General features: G+C 41.4%; 1 pseudogene; it reads left to right on the top strand.

The window, feature by feature from the left end:
• The window catches only part of LOC109458690 (small ribosomal subunit protein uS2), a 32094-nt pseudogene extending 13883 nt beyond the window's left edge, over nt 1-18211 (top strand).
• Nucleotides 18212-23186: the final 4975 nt, after the last annotated feature.

Here is a 23186-nt window from a genome sequence, read left to right as displayed (position 1 = left end):
GCTCTCCTATTCATTTGCCCATAAGAGCAAGGGCATTGGTTGATTACACCCATTTGGTTTTTAGAAGCCAAAGTGGATTATATTCGTCTTTCCTATTACGTAGCCTAGCAATACCTCCTGTATTTTTTACAGTAGATTTTCTGAGCGGCAATAGGTTCTAATCAATCTTCCTGGCTTCATTTCTCAGAATCTCACAATCTCCTCAAGGAACATTTCAAACCTGATTTATCATCATTACCAGACCCTAAATATTCACCAGATTCTATATTATTTATTACACCTAGTTAATTTCCCTGTACTGGCCTTATGGGTCGAATCACAGAGCATGTGAAAGATTATTCTTGCAATCCGTCATGAAGACTCCACTATAATGCAGAGTCACATTTAGAAAGAACATTTCGCCACCCACGAAATAGCTCTGAACAGTAGTTGAGCCCCTGTGCTTCTCTTCCTTCTCTTCAAGACTCTGCCCCACGTGTAGGCACAGCCTCTGAGCAGCCCCTGCACTAAAACATGCTGACACAAGCCGCAGCCACTTCCCCATCTCCCCCCAGTCCAGCAAAAGCCCCGTCTCTGCTGCTACATTACAGAGCCTGGCAAGGGGCTGGGCAGGAGGAAGTGATCCCAAGTCAGTCCTGTGTGGGGAGAAAGTGTTTGCAGGTTACAATGAGGTGAGACGTGGACACAGGTCACAGGGCTGGGACAAAACAACTCTCCCAGCTGACCCATCCTACAGAACATCTCCCAGTGGTGACCCTGCATAAGAGGCATGTTGCAGCCACACCCCTTGTGCTTCCCAACAGGCTACCTGTGGCTCTCCAGTCCATGCCTCCCAGCACCCCCTCCCCTTTTCCCCACATCAGGGAAATACGGCTCAGCCAGGAAATGTCCAAACTTGGGTCCCACCCACTGCATGAAGGGGTTTCATTTGAATTCTCTTTTAGAAATATATCTCCATCTCCCCAAGGGTTCAGTGCTCTAAGAAGACCTTCCAAAGCCCTGACTCTGCCCAGAAAACAGCTGCCTGGCCAGTGTTGGGGGATGGGAGCATGCTCATCTGGGTCTGTAGCCCCAAGAGATCAAAGATGTGCTCCGTTTTCCTCCAGATGACACAATTAGAACCAATGAGAGAAGTTGTTCAATGGGGGTTTCTTCTCGATACAAGAGACAGCTTCAGAGTCCCTTGCAGAACAGTCCGTCTTGTGGAACAGCTAAACAGAGGTTAGGTAACAGCTGCAAGGCATGCTCAAGGAAATGGTATGTGAGAGACAAGCCAGATAGCCGCTACCCCTCTTCCAACTTGAAGTTGGGGTGACTCTGGAGAGGTATTCTACAGTAAACTCACAGAGCAACAGCATTCTGTCCCTGGCATGGATTTGGAAGTATATCTTGTCTAGAGGTTGCAAATTAGCAACCCTAAGCTGAATTCAGCCCAGGAGAAAATAGTATTTTGTGCACAGAGCATTGGTCCACGCAGGCTTATTGTGTCATCCAAAATTTAAGAACTGAAAGATTTCACATAAAAATCAAGATTTTAAAGCATTTCTTAAAAAAAAATGAAACAAACATCAGAGGAACTGTCATGGGAGGCCTACATTCAGCTTGAAACTAAATAGTGGGCTGTGCTCTGCCATAGTCCCTGCCAACCCCTTTTATGCCCCCACCAGCCTCACATTAAAGTTGGGGTTTTGTTGGCTTTCGGTTTTATTGTTTTGTTTGGTTTTCTTCTCAGGCCTCTTTATTCACATATATTTTCTGTCTTGCCCCTGCGGCCATGAGTGTTTGTCACTGCTAGTGAAATCCTACAGGAGCTGGCTAAGGCTCAGAACAGTGAAGTGACTTGTCCAAGGTCACACAGACTGCTGGTACAAAGCAAGGAGCAGAATCCAAGCGTCCTTGTGATCTAGGGCTCCTCCAACTTGGTCACACTGCCAATCTTGAGAGAGTTTATTTCCCTGGATTGATTTGCTTGTTCACATTTGGGTTGTGCAAACTGTTCCACTGCATTACCATTTAATATATCCTAGTGATCGAGTTCCCACCTTTTCCCTTAAATAATAATAATAATAATAGCAAAACACAACTCTTCTTTCCAGCTGACTTTGCAAATAACTAGCACCCAAAGAACAAACACCTTCTGGTGTGTTCAATAAAAAATCGACCTGACGAACACATAAAATTTCAATCTTCCTTGCAAAATCACGAAAAGGCCAAAACATTATTTCAGACTCTGCATTGATAGTCTAAATCAATAGTGCAAACAAGATTTCTGGGGGAAAGGTTAAAAGTAATTGGCAGAACACACTGGTGTTAAGCCACCATAAGCACTGTCAAAGCAAAGAGTTAAATACAAATAATTGATAAGCTCATTATAAATCATTCTTATTTATCTACTGTATATTAGGGGCTTTTACAAGGTATCTCTCTATAATCTCATTTGAGTTACCACCTGCACTTGAAAGGGATATAACTTTACATCTCTTAAAATCTTCTGTGATCAGACCTGTAGCTGATTTAAGTTGCCTATGCTCCCATAGAGTCTGGAATTGTAAGGACTGAGTAACCTAGAGAAAAGACAGGTTAAGCACTTCTTAAAACTTATAGTTGGGTAGGAGATCACTCCAGGTTTACTCGTGTTGCCTGTGTGTTAAGCAAAGTTATGTGTTGCTCTGGCACTAAGCAGAGACCCACCTTGGACTGACTTGTTATCAGGTCCCTACTCAGGAGTGAGTTGCACTTGGCTGGATCAGGTCACATTTAGGCTCACCTCTTGGATAAGCCTCACTGAAACAGCAAGTTAAAAGTAAGATTGCCTAATCACAGATTGAGCTGTCAGACTGGAAGAGTGCCTTAGATTTCTATCCCACATGCAGATAGACATGTATCAGACTTCGTACACACTGGTGACTGCTACCCAAGATCCATTCTCCCTCCCTCCTTCTTAGGAGAACCTGCACTGTTGATAGGTATCTAGGATTGATAATCAACTAGTACACATCAGACAGACTTACTGTTGTTTATAACTAGTGTCCATTCTGAATGGTCGTGTCCAAACTGTACTAGATTTTCCTTATTTAGAATTTCATTCTTCTACCCAGGCAGTTTACATACCAGTCCTGACTATAGAACTAAGTTCTGACTAGTATTAGCCAATCACAGTAATCTTACCCTTCTTGTCAGTGATTGGTTTAAGTACCCTGGCTTGAGCCAACCCGCATAGAGTATTCCCATTATTGACTGCTATCCATCCAAGGTTAAACTAACAACCTAACTGACCCAACCAGACTGAAGAGAAGGAATATTTAGTCCATAATTGAGGGAGAGATTTCTCTCACTCACACAGAATGAAGAAGTCACTTGTCCTGGCTGTTAATGGCAGTCCTCTTGAAACACTGAAGGTGACCCCTTTTAGGACAGAGCCTATACACGGATAAGAGTAAGCAGGGGGAGCATGGAGACTTGCAGAAAAACAGCTCTATGATCCCTATGATTAGAGTACTGTGCCTGGAGCCTGCCCTCCCTCCAGTCCTCTATTATAAGAAATAGTACATTTCCTCATCATTTAAACTTCTTTAGGTGGGATTTCTGTGTCTTACAGACAAAAATAGTCTGTATTTGCACAAGCAGATATATTCAAAGCCGGTTAGAAGGCTTTCCAGGTGAAGCCAGTGTCTGAACCCATCCCCATCCAGATTTTTAATCAGAGCAGAGGGAGTAACTGTTTGGAGCTGCAAACAAGTTCAAAGTTTTTAATATATCCACACAGCACACATGCACACACTTGCAATTGGATAAGGAAGGGAGGTTAGCAAAGTGGGGAAAATATGCCTCTGGAAGGAGACAGGCTTAAGTCCATATCAGCTCTACTTCTTACAAACCCTGTGACCACAGAAAAGTGTCAATCTCTGTAAATTATGGCACGAATGCATATCTTACAGCATTGCTCTGAGAATTCAATGAAGTGCAGTATAAAAAATATCTAGTGTACAAGACAGAAGCTCAAAAAATAAAAGACATTTTTTCCTTCTCTTTTCCCCACTTCGTTTTTCAAGAAGTCTTTCCAAATCCTCTGGCAAAGCTTCAGATACAAAGACTGCTCGCTGCTAGATCTGCATTTAGGGAGCATTGAGGAATTTGACTCCAGAGGCAGAAGGACTGGGTGGAATTCCACCAACATCTAGCCATGTGACCCTGTGCACAGTCTTTACCTTCCTTAAGCCTCAGTCGTCTCACCTGTAAAACAGAGACATACAAACCACCTAGCTCAAAGGGCTACTGGGAGAACTAAATGAGATTAAGCATAAAAGGCCCCTTACAGGGTGCCTGGAATGTATCAAACATTCAGTGAGCAGCAGCTATTGTTATAATTTCAGTCACTGTTTTTGTTGTTAAGCATGGAAAAGAAGCACAATTTTATCCATAGTGTTTAAAGGTCAACATCCTGTAACATTTCCGCTGGGTTAGATTTTCAGGTGAAATAGGCAAACATGAGGAATCTGTCATATAAATAGAAGTTGACCCTGGGTGCCTTAGACTTAGGCAATGGCCACTCAGACACTTCTGGAAAAACAAAGCGGACTAGTGAAAAATGCTTGTATTGCCCGTGGGTGCCATCCATCAATGGGAGAGGACTAACCTCAGATTTTACGTTCTACGCTAGGGGAAGGTCAAAAAAAAGAACAAATTCCAATTAACAAAAACATCACTAATTTAGAAACCCATGAACAGAGAGCATCATTCTGGCTCTTCAAGGAAAACTCTTATCAGCATCCTGCGTGGTTAAAAACATAGAAAGATAAAAAAGTTATTTATTAATGTTTTTAAAAAACATGTTCTTATTTTAAAGCCTCAGGAACGAAGTATAATCAAATCACTCTGTCAAATATTGACACTGGATTACTGCTCAGTAATGAGCAAAATCCAAAAGAAGCACTTGTCGAGGGCCCCAAGTCTAAGGAAGTCTCGGAAAGGCAGCAGCACAAGCAACTGCTGCAGGACCCTTTTAAAACACCGGACTGTGTCCCCATCACAGTTGTCCAGGTGCCTCCATCTGGGCCACCTGGCCTCCTCCAGGACTCACAGCCCTGAAGGAATCCTGGCTTTGTCACTTGCAATGTTGAGTGCCTGACTTGACCTCTTTAAAGCCCCAGTGTTTTCAGCTACTCAATAGGGAAGATGGGATTATTTTCACAGTTAAGAGGAAATACATGCAAAGTCCTCAGTTCAGCGCCTGGCACACAGTGAGCACCCAATGACTTTTTCCTCTGTCTTCTGAATTTCTCAGCCCCTGTCTCTTCCAGATCCACAACTCACACCCTTTCCAAGAACAGTATGATGCTGGCTTAGCAATTATGCCTCATTTCATGAGCATGGTTTTCCAACCTCATGACAGGATAAATTCTTTAAAGCCAGCAATGGTTGATTATTTCATAAACACAGCATGAATGAGCCAATCTCGGCTCTAAATCTTTATGAACATTGACTTGGTAAGTCCTCATAACAATCACATGAGGCCATAAATATTATAATTCTTGTTTTATAGATGAGGAAACTGAGGAAGAAAGAGATTCAATCACTTGTCAAGGGGGCAACTCGTCAGCTGCTATGCTAAGAACTCATGAGGGCTAGCTCCTGAGACCATGCTCTTCATCACCCCTTTGTTTTAGACTTCTGTGCCGTGCAATGGCCACCACATGGGAGGCATGTGCCCTGTAATGGCCACCACATGGGAGGCATGTGCCGTGTAATGGCCACCACATGGGAGCATGTGCCGTGCAATGGCCACCACATGGGAGGCACTCCACAAAGACCTGTCAACAGAAACACGATTTAGTCAATGAGTACTGCTTGGCACTTGAGGAAACTGAAAAACAGTGAGGTTACATAGTTTGTCCTCGGTCAGAAAGACAACTGTGAAGCAGATTACGGCCCAAAGTGTCAGATCCCTAGTGGCTGGTTCTTTCTTGCCACACCATACTGATGGCTTTTTGAGGTAGGTGCCACCCGCTGAAGGAAGGAGAAGAGAGGAAGGCGTGTGAGCAAGTCTCTGTGGATGATCCCATACCTGGGCCAGCTGAAGGCCTGCTTCTCTCGCCCCTTGACCTCACCTACCACGTCCCACATGGGGTCTTCACACTTTGGGTCAGCAGTCACTGCTTTGTGGCTTTTATTTATCTTTAGGAATATTTAGGGTGGGTCATAAGAGAGGCAGCTGAGCTTGGGCATGCAGGCCACTGGCAGGCCAGGCAAACGAAGCAGAGGCGCAGCCCACATGCCCACAGGCCACAGCTCAGGGCAGGCCTTCACCGCCTTAGGAAGCATCTCAAGTACATGAGGTTTTCCAAACTCCTTCATGAGTGCTGGCTGCAGTTTTCTTTCAGGCATTATTTCCACATCTTTTCACAATTCAGTAAACTCATTTTTAAAAAAGAGAAAATAACTCCCTAACGTTAACCGCTTGCAGTCTATCAATGCATTACCTTGTGCTACCAGGAAAATTCACTGTTGGGTGCAACTGGGCACAGTCTCAGGAGCCAGGGTCCCAGGTTCAAATCTCAGCTCCTGAACTTGACAGCTGTGGGGCACTGGATTTTGTGCCTCGGGGTCCTCATAATTGGAAGGGTAATAATCATAGTAGCCACCTCATAGGCTTGATCTGAGGTTAAATAAGTGTGTGTGAGTGTGTGTGTGAGTGTGTATACTATAGACACACATACATATGTATATCCATATATACAAACAGATATATACTACATACATATTTGTCCACATACTACATATATATATATACACACACACACACACACACACACACACACACACACACACACATACATATTTCTACATGTAAATAATTATGGGTTGAATTATGTTCCCCACAAATTCATATGTTGAAGTCCTAACCCCCAGTACCTCAGAATGTGACCATATGTGTAGACAGGATCTTTACAGAGGTAACCAGGTTAAAATAGAGCAGTTAGGGTGGGCCCTAATCCAATATGACCAGTATCCTTATAGGAAGAGGAAATCTGGACACAGATCTGTACAGAGAGAAGACGATGGATGTGAAGACGTAAGGAGAAGACAACCATCTATAAGCCAAGAAGACAGGCCTGGAACAGAATCGATTATATCTCTCAGAAGGCATCAACCTTAACAACACCTTGGTCTCAGACTTCTAGCCTCCAGAACTGTGAGATGATAAATTGTGTGTGTGTGTGTGTGTGTGTGTGTGTGTGTGTGAGAGAGAGAGAGAGAGAGAGACCACCACTCAAAAAGGTACCTAGTACATGTAAGTAGTAGTACGCAACCCTCAGTTAATATCAGCTAATAATAGTAATAACTAGGTTATTAATCAGAAAGTGTGTAGTTTTATACTGCACTTGTTACAAATCTGGACCTGTGGATAAAAAATCACATAAGAGAAAAATAGGATGACAACAGCCCTCAGGTCCACCACTGAAATGCCAGGCCAGCCAGGCTCTCTCTTCGGCTGCAGATGGCACCATAAGAGCTGCACCATAAAGAGAAATAATGTGGAGGCTCTCTACAACTTGTTCTAAGGCCTTAGTGCTTTTCCTTAACTTATAAGTCAAACATGAGCTGATATCATCACTGATTTAATGCTGAAACAAATATTTCCTACTGTTCCTCTTTCCAGCTTCCAAATGAGTTTAACAGAAATGTATTCTGCTATATCAAGGTAAGCTCCCAAAAAAAGTTATATTTTACAGCTACTTATCTGTGAATTCATCTCAGTATTATGCAATCAAATCACAATGCAGAAGTCTGGGACCTGAGGCTAATGAAAGATTGCAACTGCCGTCCGTAACCCCTTACTGCATATTTTTGCGTTCACCAAAGCAGTCTCATTTTCTCTCATTGACTGTTTATTACAAGTAAATTATAAACTTGAACTCTTCCTGTAATACAGATTTATACTAGCACAGAATCCTGATTCTTGTCTGTGTCATGAATTAGAGAACTGCAGAAGATTATGTATGAAAAAGAGGGGGATGTGATGGTTAATTTTATGTGTCAACGTGACCAGCCACAAGGCACCCAGATATTTGGTTAAACATTATTCTAGGTGTGTCTGAGGGTGTCCCTGGATGAGATTAACATTTGAATCAGTAGACTGAGTAAAGCAGACCATCTTCCCCAATGTGGATGAACCGCATCCAATCTGTTGGAGGCCTGAATAGAACAAAAAGGCTGAATAAGAAAAAATTCTCTCTCTCTCTCTCTCTCTCTCTCTCTCTCTCTCTCATACATTTCTTGAAAGAGATAGAAATAAGATGGAGATGGAGAGAGAGATGAGAGAGACTGAGCTATAGAGACAGACATAGAGATAGAGAGATAGAGATAAAGATAGAGATAGCTATCCTGCTTGTCCTATTTCTCTGCAGAACCGTTACTAATACAGGGGCTGTTTTGCTACTGGTGAATATTCCCTAAATCACACTCTTTGGGAGAAACTGCCTCTTGAATTTCATTCAAATAAACTGCCTCCCCTAAGTACCACTGTTACGTTCCTTCCACTCTAAAGAACAAGAATGGTGTCCAGGAAGTTTAGACACAATGTTTTGTTCAACTATAGCGACAGCACTATCCCTTACAGCTGGCACCTTAGCTTTCTTTTCATTTTCAAGGCTACACTATAGGTTACTAAACTGATTGACTAATCTCATTGTACACACAGAATTCTTTTTGGAAAAGTGAAAGTATAATCAATAAAAAATTTTGGTTAACCTATAGATCCAAATTTCATTTGTTTCTACCTTCATATAATAATGGTTGGGTATTTTCCATAGAACAAACAAGTGAACTACTTTTGGCTTTTCTTTTCCCACTCTTTTCTCTACTCTAAACATAGGTATTTCCTCCAGACTAGAACTGAATAATGTAAAAATGTATGATTTGAACATGTCACATCACCTGACAGTTCCCGAAGCATCACATGTTCTCCATAATTATTTTTAAATGTAGACTCAAGAGGTAGATGTATTGGCTTATCTCCTCCTGCCCAGATTCCTGAAAAACAAAACATAGCAATGACTGTTAAAGGGAAGAATTACAAAAATCACGCATCTTTAATGAAAGACACAGGAATAGAAATATTATTATCTAGCTCAGCTGGTTCCCAGTTTGAGCTTCTTGTGAGCTTGTTCTACCACTAATTCTGTGGGGGATGGAGAGAATCTTGGACTGGAGGGGTCAGGATCCCAGGGTTAGGATCCTAGGGTTCCAAGCCTGACCCCACATTTACGCAGCTAAATGACCATGAGAAAGTCAATTATTCTTTGTGGATCTCCGCCATCTATTAATTTGGGGGGATCTGGAATGCATCATAATTAAGGCAGTTTACACAACAGTTAGAGAATGGGTCTTGAGCCAGCCAAAGTGACATTGGACAAGTCGCCAAACTCCTTGCTTCTGTTTCCTTATCTATGAAGTGAAAACAATAACAGACTTTCCTCAAAGACTCCTTGTGAGATTTAACCAAAGTAATACATGAAAAGTACTCAGAATAGTGCCTGCCCCAGAACAAAGCCTTCTTTCTTAGTCAGCTATTGTGATGATCTCCAAAGTGCCTATCATAAATCTACTCAACTCTATGATTCTGATACCTCCCTCAAAATTCTTAGTACCCTGAGGTTTCACCATGGGAATAGAAAGTGAACACAAAAATAAAATACTGAAATTGAAGTCTTATTTTTCTCTCTATCAATATATTAATAGAAAGTTAGAAGTCAGAGAAATTTCTCAAGTATCAAACAGATAAAATAGGCCATTGGTATAAAATAAGCAGTGAAAGCCTTAAAAAGAGGTGAGAAGATATGAAAATATGTTTTGTGTTTCAAGAAAAGGAAACAACTTTCACTAAGGACCCAGCATCTATTCGGTACTCTATGACCTCACTTCATTAACCCCACCCCATATCACTTCGATGCAATCATTTCTAACCCCATTTCACAGATGAGGAAATTGAGGCTCAAGGAGGCTCGGTACAGTTCCAGAGGCATATGGCTCTTCAAAGACAGACTCAGATTCCACCCAGGCCTGACTGCAAACCTGTTTGTGCTACTTCCACACCAGAAAGCTGGCTCCAAAATACAGGCCTTCCTCACTCAGGGCGGTAGTGGTTATGGAGAAGATGGTTTTTGTACCTTAAGTGCACTAGAAGAATTTTCTCTTTAAAAGAATCCTTACATAAGTTTACTATGAAGCCAAACAAACAAACAAACAAACAAACAAAAGTCTTCAGCAAATCACTTCCTAATTTCTTACTATGAGTAACAGCAAAGTAACAGCAGTTGTCGAATTTGGGATTGAGGGATTGTGGTGGAGTAAAAAGTTGGGACACAGTGGAACAGAAAGAATTTAAAATCAGATGACTTGGGTGGCATGGCAGTACTACTTTTGACACATCCTAGCAGAATACAGTTGTCATCTCAAATGCGAATAAGGCTAACTGCTCAGCATCCCTCACGAAGTTGGAGTAACAGTTTAGAAAGCCTCCAATTGCTGTGAAGCTGTTCTAATTACAGTGGTACCTCGGTTTTCTAACGTAATCCGTTCCAGAAATCCGTTCGAGTTCTGAAATGTTCAAAAACCGAGGCACGGTTTCCCCATAGAAAGTAACGCAAAAGGATTAATCCATTCTAGATCTTTAAAATCAACCCCTAAAACTGCAAATTTAGCATGAATTTTACTATCTAATGATACCATAGATCCATAATATTTACGGTGTTCGTAAACCGAAATGTTCGTCAATGGAGACATTCGAAAACAGAGGTACTACTGTATTTGGCTTCATTTTAACAAAGCGAATGTCTCTAAACTGTCTTACAAATTTGAGCATTCAGATTCAATCTGAAGTAACACTCCTACAAATTCTTTCCTGATGTCCCATCATCAGGCATAACTGGAACTGCATGCACTCCTGCTCCCAAATTTGGGCCTCCAGGCGCCTTAGAACTAGTATCTACCAAACTTGCCCGCAGATACGTCTTCCAAAACCAGGTGCTAAGGCCTACAAAGCCGAGACCAGTTCCTTCATTTTTCTGTCTGTCCTGCACCTGGTGTACTGAGTAGATGGTCAGTAAATGATGGCTCAGTGAGCAAATGAATCTGAATTCCATTTATCTGTGCCTGGATACAGAGCCAGCTACATCATGTATGGGACCTGAGGCAAAATGCAAATTCTGGGCCCCCTGTTCAAAAAGCAGGCAAAAAAGTGATGTTAAAGGTCCTCAAATATAAAGCATCTTCCTTTGTTCTGTGGTCTCTCCACTTGTCCAGGTGTCTTGTATTTGCTATGTAAAGTCGTTAAAATTAAATGTCATCTAAAACTAAAGATATATTAAATATGGAAATTATTAGCAAGAATCTTGTTCATCTTTATATTGGATAATGCTAACTTTAATTGCAACTATAACAGTGAGACTTCACAGGTCACAAACCCAGGGAGTACAATCTGAGTACTCCGTGAGTACTCAGCCCAGCCTGGGTACAATCTTAACATATATAAGAAGTAAATGACAAAATATAAGTTATTTTCTGATATGAATTTACAAAGAAATAGCAAGCAAAGTCAAGGAAATCTGCATACGATAGGCGGAGGGCATTGTGGGATGGCTTTCTTCAACTTATAATAACATCAAAAAACCTTTCATTTAACTGATGGATTGCAAACCAAATTTATTCCCATGGAGATGGAGTTCTTTAATAGTATCTAAAATGTTCAAGTAAATAAATGTCTATCTTCTTGGACATTTATTTCTTGGGGGGAAAGAGAGAGAGAGAGAGAGAGAGAGAGAGAGAGAGAGAGAGAGAGAGAGAGAGAGAGAGAGAGAGAGAGAGAGAGAGAAAGACCAGGAAATATGCTATTGATATAAAGAATTATACATGGAGAAAATTGCAGGTTTTTATTTACTCATATTCCATTCTACCATTGTGCATGCAAGAGGCTGGAGAGATATTGTGTCATAATTATGGCCTCCCCTAGCAGCTTGAGTATCAGTGGTTCCTATTGTTCCAAGTCTTTTGCACGCCCATGAGCTCCCAGATTGCATCACACAGAAAAAGAGCAGGCACTAATTGCGCTGCATATTTATACTTCCCCTGTTCCCATCATTACCCACATAATTCCCCTTGGCTTCTAATTAGCTCAATCAGGGCTGGGGGGGAATAAAATTTTAAGCAGTTTCAAATATTATGGGATTTGCTACCACCACAAAGTTTGCCAAAATACTAACTTTACCCAACCATAGTTTATTTCCCATTTCTGAAGAAACTGGATAGCTTTTTTTGTTGTGTTTTGATTTAATCAAGGATAATAATTTCTTAAACAATATCAGTCTAGGTGGTTTGTACTTTGGTGTTTCCCCGGAATTGGAGGGGGGAAAGTCCATTTTGAATATAATTTTTGTTTGGCTTTTAAGTGCTGGCTATGAATATAACATCCAATAACTCTTTTGTGTTCTCTTTCCTGTCCCATTTTATAATCTGCAATGCCCAGAATCCTCACCTTTTAATCCTATGCAAATTATAACAAATGGTGTTTAGGAAATGGATTTTCCTAAAGGGTCCTATTCTGGGAAAATGAACTTAATTACTCCAGGTACCAATCAGTGATTTAAAGTTTTGAGAAATGATTTGTTGTTATTGTTAGGGAAAGCACCTAAACTTCTTTTAACATAAGCAAGAGCTGTCAGAGTCACTCTTTATCTCCATCACCTCATTATTAATTCATGTGGCTTCCGAATCTCAGTTCTAATCAGGGAGACGGCTCCTGCGGCTGCAGTTACAATCAGCTCGATGCCAACATGGCCTCATGTAATCACCCTCCTCAGACCTACAGATGATTCCTAGTGAAGAAAATCATTTGGAAGGCAACTGGTATGCCGAGACCCAGTTTGTAATGTCTAATGGCTAGAGTCTGGGGGCCCACACAAGCTTTATTCTCCGTATACGATCGGTCTTGATCTTGGGAAGGTCAGGGAAAGCAGAGAAAGGGAGACTTCCAGAGAGGATCTGAGGAGACAACCTAGACCAAAGGCCAAGCCTGGCCACCTGCGAATTAAATGAGGTCTACAAAAACTGTTTGTTTTCCCCCCATACATAGTATTTTATTAGTGGCTAACATTTAAATATTGGAAGTATTTACATAAAACTCCTGAATGCCAGCTTCTTTTGAAAAGTCATATGCTTCTACAAATAGAAGACCTGCATGCATTCTTTTATTATTATTATTATTATTATTATTATTATTGAAGTTTATTGGGGTAACAATAGTAAAGTTACATAGGTTTCAAGTGTAAAATTCTGTCATACATCATCTATATATCACATTGTGTGTTCACCACCCAGAGTCAGTTCTCTTCCCATCACTATATGTTTGACCTCATTTACTCTCTTCTATCCCCACCCTCCCTTACCCTCTGGTAACCACTAAACTATTGTCTGTGTCTATGAGTTTTTATTTCTTTATTTGCTTGTCTTGTTCCTTTGATGCTTTCAGTTTTATATCCCACATATCAGAGAAATCATACGGTTCTCAACTTTTTCTGTCTGACTTATTTCGCTTAGCATAATAATCTCAAGATCCAACCATGTTGTCACAAATGGCACTATTTCATGACATGTTAAAAATTGGTAAGTGCTAAGGGGAGGTGGCCATTTTTCCACAGGACAAAGACTCTTTGTTCTCTGTCATTCCCACCCCACCAGGCTGGTTCATTCTTTTACCTGCCAAGCTCCTACAGACATTTGAGTTTGTTCCCCTGAATCCCAACCCAGAGTTCTCCAAATGGGTCTTTTCTCCAAGTTTCTCCAGGTGGTGGTTGGCCTGGTCCAAAATGCCAAAAGGTAATCAGCTCATAAAGCAAGAAAAACAAGTAAAGCATAAGCTTTACTCAAAAAATTCTATTTCTAGAAATTTACATGGAGGATCAGGCATCACCATTCTCTCTTTCAAAACACATTTACTATGTACCCACCATGTGCCTCAGACAGTTTGAAGAGCTGGAATTGGAACAGTAATAAGACTAGATCCCTGCCCCCACCAAGCTCTCCTTCTCTTCTCTCGCAAGACAGTCAAAAACTTGAAAAATAAATATGCATCCCATCTGGTAAACGGTAAGTGTTAGCAGGCTGAATATACAAATGGACAATGGCCAGACTGTAGATTAAAACAGAATTCTGGCCTACAGCAACCTGCCCAGGAAACAACCCAGGAAGCCAGTCTGCTGTAAGTCACACTCGAAAGAAGTCAGACCGCTAACTCTCTCTAGTGACAGTCCAGGAAGCCAAACAATAACTCCTATACTAAATAGCCCCAAATGTCCAGGACTTGATTAATAACTGGCAGTTTCTCTACCTTGTGTCTCTGTTTCTAACTTAGGACCAACCAGAGCAAGCCAAATAAGCACCCCAAACTAATACAGGATACCCGCTTCTAGTTAGCCTGCCTCCAGCTTCCCTAGGACTACAGCCTCCAGTCAGAGCACAGCTGAAGCCTTCCCTTTATCCCATTCTAAAGCTTTCCTACTCCTCTGCCTATCTTTGGGTCTCTGCTAAATGCAAGTGATGGTGGCTGACTCCCTCACTACAGCAAACTCTGAAAAGAAGCCTTTTCTTGTTCTCACTAGGCTGGTCTTCATTATTTCCATAGGGCTTTGAAGTAAAGTGGAATCGAGAGATAGAGTGATGGGTGGATGGGGAGGTGATATTGGAGCCAAGTCCTGAGAAGAGGGAGGGGAGCAAAGAGGGAGCCATATGACTCTGGCGAGAAAGTATTCCAAGCAGTGGGAAATGCAACACAAAGGCCAATGGAGAAAATAAGCTGGTGTATCCCAGCATCATGAAGCAGAAAAAAAGAGGCAAAGAGTGCTAAGGGAGGAGACCGCAGAGGCAGCTGCAGACCAGACGCCATGCTTGTTGGCCATGGGAAGGACTCTGGGTTTCCTCCTTGGGGTAACAGAAAGGCACTGCAAGAGTCTGAGCAGCACAGTAACATGTCCACACTCCACCCCAGGGTGGAGGTAACGGAATACTTATGGGGCCATCGGAATGATCCACAAGGGAGATGTTGGCCGCCAGGACTGGAGTGGAGCGATGGTTGTAGTAAGAGGCGGCCAGATTTGGGATATAAATATTGCTGAGGTGTTGCATGTGAGGTGAAGTAAGAAGTCAGACAGGTCCTGTTCCCCCGTCCTCCTATTTTTCCAGCCCAAATTATAACTCCTCCTGCTCTCACACACCACACTCCCAACACCACCCTCTTCAAAGTCACTTGCCCAGCTGTACAAACAGGTAGAGAATAATGTCTCAAGAGTGGATGAGGCCATGCCTGGGGCGTTTCTGAGGCGAGAACAATGAGAGGTGTATCAGTCAAAGCCAGGATGGTCTTCTGCGGAAAGCCCTGAGGACCCCTATCTAAAATGCTCCATCCACCGGAGTCAAAATCTCCAGGACTCTCAGAGTACCCTCCTTCAGAAAGCCCAAAGCTTTTCTCTCTTTCTTCCTGTGAGCTCCACTCCCCTTTCCTGGTGGTACCAGTGCCTTGTAGTAGCTGACTTTGTTGGTGTCCAAACCCACCAACCTCCTCACTATGTCTGTGCGAGCCAACCTGACTTCAGCCATCTTTCTAGGCTAGAAGGTCCTGGGAACAAATGCCTACCCCACTACCCCACCCCCACCCAGCAGCCCTGGACCAACATCCGACAGGTGTGGGGCATAAACACTCCAGCTTTCTCACTCCTTGGCCAGGGTAGTTTTGAGGCATGTGTTTTGCACCATTTTCCATGGTGACTTACTGGGGTAGCCAGTCTGATGTCACCCTTTCTTTCTCCCTTACTCTCACCTAACACTGCCCTTCCAAATCAATAGCTTGCCCTTGAATTCTTGGTTCAAGTTCTGCTTCTGGGGGACACACTCAGACCACCTGCTATGGTCTGAATATTTGTACACCCCCCCCCCATTATGCATATGTTGAAATCCTAATTCCCAAGGTGATGGTATTAGAATGTGGGACTTCTGGGAGGTGACTAGGTCATGAGAGTGGAACCCTCATAAATGGGATTAGTGTTCTTATAAAAGAGACCCCACAGACCTCCCTAGCTCCTTCCACCATATAGGGCACAAGTAGAAGTTATCTGCAACCTGGAAGAAAGCTTCACCAGAACACAACCATGTGGCACCCTAATTTTGGACTTCCAGCCTCCAGAACTGTGAGAAATAAATTCTTTCTGTTTATAAGCTACCCAATCTATGGTTTTTGTGATAGTAGCCTGAATTCCATCTGTCTAAGATACCACCTATGACAGATTTTTAAATTCTTAGATAGTAGCCATGCAGTGGGGAAAAAAAAAATCAGCTCCAGAACATGCTTGCAATTACCGCTGCTTACTAAAAGGAACCAGGCTTCTTAGAGGAAAGGATGATTCCAGAGATGAGGCAGGGAAGGTACAAGACAATTATGACGCATCTCGTACAAAAAAATTGAGGAAGTGCTCATAGAATGATGAGAACATGTTAAAAGGACACAAGAAGGAGCTTGAAGGGGTTCTCACTGGCTAAATTTGGGACAACTGAACATTAAAATAAATACAAACATTAATGGACTATAACCCATCAAATAAAATAAAAATCCATGAGTATATACAGATAATAAACAAAGAAATTAAACATGAAAAAGGGAAAGCAGTTCCTTTTAACATAATGCTAACTAAGAAATATAGATGGAACGGTAAAATTAGTAAAACTTCATTTTAAAACATCATAGCAAAATCTGAGACAAAAATCGTCCATGAATGTTAAATCTAGAAAGGAAAGTTCGATGAGGAATGGGATATTTATATGGTCTCAATATACTTGTATCTCCCTATAAAATACTTAACTAACTACAAAAGGAAAACCAGTACAACAGAGAAAATGGGACAAAACAAAGACCATTCCCTTAGACATGCCCAAAGTTTCTCACTTATTCCTTACCAAGAAGGAAATGGGGAATAAGATCAGAATCCCATACATCACATAGATATCACCTACATCTTTGATATGTATGCTATGCTTACAGTAATGCTCTAGTCACGCGTACTTAGGGATAGGGTCATTCTTGACTACTCCCTTTACTCTTTTCATAAAGCCTAGCTTTTATTAAAGAACCACCCCACATGCAGGTGAGCGCCACTGATCATTCTTCAAAATTATCAGTGCTCAGTGTTGATCAAGAAAAAAGACTGAGCCCCTTTCCGCACTTTTCAGAGAGGGATCCCTACGGCATTGTTCCCGGTTCCCAAATAACGTAAAGGAAATCTTTCACAATGTCTGGGAGCCCTTGATGTCCTACAAATGAAAGAGGAGGATGTCCTCAAATTCCTTGCCGCAGGAACCCACTTAGGTGGCACCAGCCTTGACTTCCAAATGGAATAGTACATCTACGAATAGAAAAGTGATGGCATCTACATCATAAATCTGAAGAGAACCTGGGAGAAGCTTCTGCTGGCAACTCATGCCATTGTTGCCATTGAATACCCAGCTGATGTCAGAGTCATATTGTCCAGGAATACCAGCCAGCAAGCTGTGCTGAAGTTTGCTGCTGCCACCGGAGCCACTCCTATTGCTGGTCGCTTCACTCCTGGGACCTTCACTAACCAGATCCTGGCAGCCTCCGAAAGCCGAGACTTCTGGTGGTTACCAATCCCAGGGCTGGCCACCAGCCTCTCACAGAGGTGTCTTATGTTAACCTGCTGACCATTGCTCTGTGTAACACAGACTCTCCTCTGTGCTATGGGAACACCGCCACCCCTTGCAGCAACAAGACAGCTCTCTCTGTGTGTCTGAGGTAGTGGATGCTGGTCTGGGAAGTTCTGCGCATACGTGGCACCATCACCCGTGAGCACCTGTGGGAGGTCATGCCTGACCTCTACTTCCACAGAGACCCTGAGGAGATTGAAAAGGAAGAGCAGGCTGCTGCTGAAAGGCTGCGACCAAGGGGGAATTTCAGGGTGATTGGATTGCTCCAGCTCCTGAGTTCACGGCTGCTCAACCTGCGGTCACAGACGAGTCTGAAGGCATGCAGGTGCCCTCTGTGCCCTCTCAGCAGTTTCCTACGGAAGACGGGAGTGCTTGGCCATCTACTGAAGCTTGGTCTGTGGCTGCCACTGCTCAGGCCACGGAATGGGGAGGACCAAGCACTGAGTGACCCTAAGCTGTTCTTCCACAAACTCCTATGCAAAATGGAAATAAGGTTGACGGAAAATAAACAGTTTTTAATAAGTTTAAAAAAAGAAAGAAAGAAAGAAGACTAAGTGAGAGTGAGTGAGCTAACTAACCCTTTACTGGTGGAGCCCTAAGAAAGCCAATGGCCCCCAAGGGAACCCGCCTTACATCCAGTCCCTGAATGAATATGCATGCTACCCCTTTAGTGCTACTTAAATCACCTTCCCATCTGTTTTATCTACCTAATATTTAAACATCAAATTGCAGCAAAATTGTCTTTCTCTGCCTCCCACCCCAAAGGTTGAGGCTCTGCCCATTTTCTTTTGTGTTTAAACCAATTTTTCATGTTTGTCATTTAAGACAACAAACGTTCAAGCATTTTTAGTAGCATGTAGTGAGCTGAATGGTGGTCTCCAAAAAGATGTGTACATATTCTAATCCCTAGAACCTGTGAATAAGACCTTATTTGGAAAAGGGGTCTTTTCAGCTATAATTAAGTTAATTAATTTAATATAACAAACCTACTTTTTATTAATTCAAAGATTTTGAGATTCAGAGATTATCCTGGATTATCCCTGCTAACCCTAAATACCATCACAACTGTCTTTATAATACAGAGGCAGAGGGAGATTAGACACACATCTACAGAAGAGAAGGTGATATGAAGATGGAGCAGAGAAAGATGCAGCCACAAGCCAAGAAGTGCCACCAGAAACTAGAGGACACAAGAAATGGATTCTCTGCTAGAGCCTCCAGAGAGAGTATGGTCCTGCTGACACCTTGGTTTCAGACTTCTGGCCTCCAGAACCACAAGAAAATAAATTTCTGTTGTTCTTAAGTCACCAAGTTTGTGGCAATTTATTACAGCAGCCACTGGAAACCAACACACAGTAGAAACATTCTTTCAAATGAAATCTTATGCAGCCCCCCAATATGTACATTAGTTCAAAGCGGGGTGGGGAGCAGTAGCCTCCCAGGACAGGTCATCTCTCCCCTCCTCCTCTCACTAACCTAGGACCCTGAAGGCTCACTCCCATTGGCCTTGAGCACAAAGTAGCTCTACAGAACAGATTGAAAACAAGTCTTGTAAATCATTCATCATAGTCGGTATTCTAATACTTTAATTCCCTAGGCATGCATCCCATCCCATGTCTGCTTTTCCTCTCCTTGTTGCTTTTTATTTAACCAATCATTCCCTTACATGAGTGTTCTTTGGAAAAGGTGACACAAACAGGCATCTGGCTTGAGCATCTGGCTCTCAGTCTCTGAGCCGCAGCCTCTGGAACATTCTCCTAACTGCAGTTTATTCTGGCTCCTTTGCCCTGTTTTAAACTGGTGGTTTGGTGTCTTCCTCTCTTCCTCAGCCTCCATTTTGGTTCCACCTTTACCCCCAGGGTTTGTCTTTGGCCTGTTCCAGAACCTTCCTTTTGATGTCATTTCATGTTTTTCAGTCACAGGCCCCTGATCTTGACCCTGGCTTTTGGTTTCATTTTGTGCACCCCCTGAAGCTCTCCTATCCATCCTGAGTCACCTGTCACCTTACTCTAGGCCACACATTACTTCCCCACAAAGTCAGCAAGGGTTTCCTGCCATCCCTTCTAAGCTTTCTGAAGCCAGTAGAATTATTCCTTCAAGTACCATCCAGAGTTGATTCTGGACCTTTCAATGCTATTCACAAACAATGACTAATACCCAAGATGCAGAGGCAAAATCACTCGTCTTATAAAAATTCTGTGAGTAGGACAAGGACTAGCCCAAGAAGCAAAACGTCTCTAATTCACACGTCTTTTTTAGATGACCCTGCCATCAATAATCCTCTTCTCAGGGACCTCTAAGGATTCAAATAAAAACTGGGGAAAGGTGGGGATGGAAGGAAAGGGTTAAGAGAGAGAGGTGAGGAGGAGAATTAGAACTCTATGCCAAATAACCAACTTTATAATGCAACTAGGGTACACCTTAGGTCATAATTTGAAAACTGCCTGCACGTTCTTCAAATGGCAATGACCTAGCAGCTGCCCACACAGCCTCCCCCAACTTTTCACCAAATATAGAAGCACCTCAACTTTCACATTCGGCTTCCAAACAATCTGTATATTCACATATTGTGTATTATCACTCCAAATCTCTTTTCATATGCCAAATTCTGACTTTCATTCAACAGCTGAAGAATGATCAATTCAAGCTATTACACAGTGATGTTACCTGAGAGTGAGTGGTTCTGTTTCAGTCCAGAAATGTTTGTATAATTATTCGGATGTTTATTATATTTTGTCCTGTTATTTTATAAAAATGAGGAGTAGGAAACAGAAAAAGGGAAGTGCTGATACAAATGATAAGAAGTATGGGTCATGTAAAGTTAATACAATTGAGACAAAGATGAAAATCATTAAGTAGCCTGAAGTCAGAGAATCTTTCACCTTAATCACATTCTCATTGAACTTAAGCAGGTCAGTTGTGTGTTCAATTAATTGTGAAGGAAAAGAACACAATTAAAGAACAGGTACCAAATGCTGGCAATAAATAATAAATGATTGTGTTTACAAAACTAGGGTGTAATTAGGGATCTTATCACTTTTTCAGCTCTCTGGGAAGGGAACTTCTACCTCCTTTATATCAAAGAAGCCTATTGTCTTACTTTCCCACATTTACCTCAAATTTTCAAGAATGTATTATGTGTGAGAGAACTTTTCATACTTACAACCAAAACCAGAGACAAAAATACTGAGGTCTAAACTGATATCAACCTAATACCACTATCTGAAAAGAATTGACTTGGACTATAAAGCAAATAAAGCTGAATTGAGTAATCTAACCCTGGGTTTGTCCCCTAAACAGGGACCACCTGAACACAAATGCAATGATGAAGATCCAGAAGACAAACCTCCACAAATATGAAACAACCTGTGCACAAGGTCACTTATGGCTGTGGCATTGTGGCAAGACTGGAAAGCTGGATGTCTCTCAGTAGGGAACTGGTTGAGTAGCCTTCAATACACACTGGAAAAACATGTAGCCATATAGCTAAGTCAATATCTCTATGAATTAATATGTATGACTTCTAGAAAATATTGCTAAGTTAAAAAAATCAAAGTACAAAATATATAGTTTGACATCTTTTACGTAAGACAGAGGAATGAGTATATGCACAGATAATGTGCTTATTTTTTAAAGAAAGAGAAAAATTAGCTAATGATTGTCTACAAAGGGTGGTGATAATAGGGCAGAGGAAATACGGATGAAAACTTCTCTAAACATACTGCTGTATATAATTTTGATTTTTGAAGTATACAAATAGTCTACACATTTAAAAATTAAATTAAATTAAAAATAAGTCTTAAAAATCATACACAATCAGAAACGCATGAACCCAACTGCATAGAAAATTGGTAAAGCACACAGAGAAAATCAGTATTCAAAATTCTTTGAATACAAAACGCTTAACAGTACCTCATTAGGGTATATTTTCCAAAGGTAATGAAGAGCAAAGAAATAGTAAACGTATCCAGTGGGTTTATGATGAACATTAATATTTTATTTCTAATTTTTAAACTATTTTACAGTTAACTATTTCGAGGGTGAAAGTTTTAGCCAAGAATTGTATACCCAACTAAATTCTTTATCAAATGTATAGGTAAAATATGTTACCCCATATTCTTCTGTGGAAAAGAAGTCACATAACAATATGTTCCAGAAACCAAAAGAAGAATCACTTCTAAGAGGTCAAAAATGTGTCAGCGGTGGTATGATGTTCCAGTCTACCCTGACTCAGTTTGGGCCTCAAACAAGAATATCTGATGGATTTTATGTTCCCAGATGGATTCCACATCTCAGGATGTGGGTTGGCCCTGCAGTGCTACCTTTGGCTGCTTTCTTTAGCCTCCCAATATGGGAAAGCATGTTTCTTGAGTCTGTTCTTCATCCCAGAGTTCAGATAAAAAGCTTTTGCCATCTTTGAGTACCACTTAAAATAACCTGTATTATTCTGTTCCAGCATTTGCTCTAATAATAAATAAACTATTTACATGGTTAAGATGCTATGCTGGGAGAATCACTAACCCATTTTTTCTTTCTTCTTCCATAAAAGTATACCTGCATAGAGCAACATAATAATCATTTTCATTGCCAAAGAACTCAAGCAATGATTCTCTGAAACTCTAAAACTCGTATTAAATAACCTAAGTCTCAGAGCTGTTCTGATTTTTAAATTGGTAAAAGCTAAATAAAAAACTAATCTATAGCAGATACCGTCTTCAATCCCTCTTCTTTATCACCTTCCATCTAACAGTTACAAATATCCCTGCATTTACTATATTTTACACTTTGAAACAACTACATTTTAAAAATGCATACAATAAAATGGAGCAATAGCATTTATCTCTAGATGGTGAAATACTGTGCAATTTTTTTATTTATACTCCGTAGTCTTCAAGTTTTCTGCAAAGCATATATATCACTTTCACATCCACAAAAAGAGACGTTTAAATCAGTACATACAATTTTGTATATACACTATGACCATAATTATAGTTTTTAATATGCACACACACCAAAAAAAGAAAATCTATATGGTTACTTTTTCTGATGAGACTATGACTAATCGTTTTCTCCTTCCCTATGCTTCTCTACATTTTCCAAGGGTTCTATGATGAATATGTATTATTCTTATAATGCCTAGGGAATTTTTTTGTGGTTGTTTTGGTGGTGAGGGAAAGAACAAGTCAAAATCACTAATCAGTTGGAAACCACCAGACTAACTGTTAACTAATTTGAAAGGAGGATAGGGAGTAGGCAAGAAAGAGACACTAAGGCATACTTAGGCTCAGGCACACTTAGCTTCCATGGAGACTCCAGCCTCACACAGTGAGCAGCAAATGAAATATCCTTATCAGACTGATCTCGCCCGTGTTCTCAGTTCTCGGTTCTGCACCTTAGAGGGTCGCAGCAGGAGGGAAGAGGAC

Source organism: Rhinolophus sinicus, linkage group LG01, assembly GCF_036562045.2.
Source record: "Rhinolophus sinicus isolate RSC01 linkage group LG01, ASM3656204v1, whole genome shotgun sequence".
NCBI lineage: Eukaryota > Metazoa > Chordata > Mammalia > Chiroptera > Rhinolophidae > Rhinolophus > Rhinolophus sinicus.
Note: the sequence above shows the minus strand (reverse complement) of the source record. Positions and strands in the feature narration are given on the sequence as shown.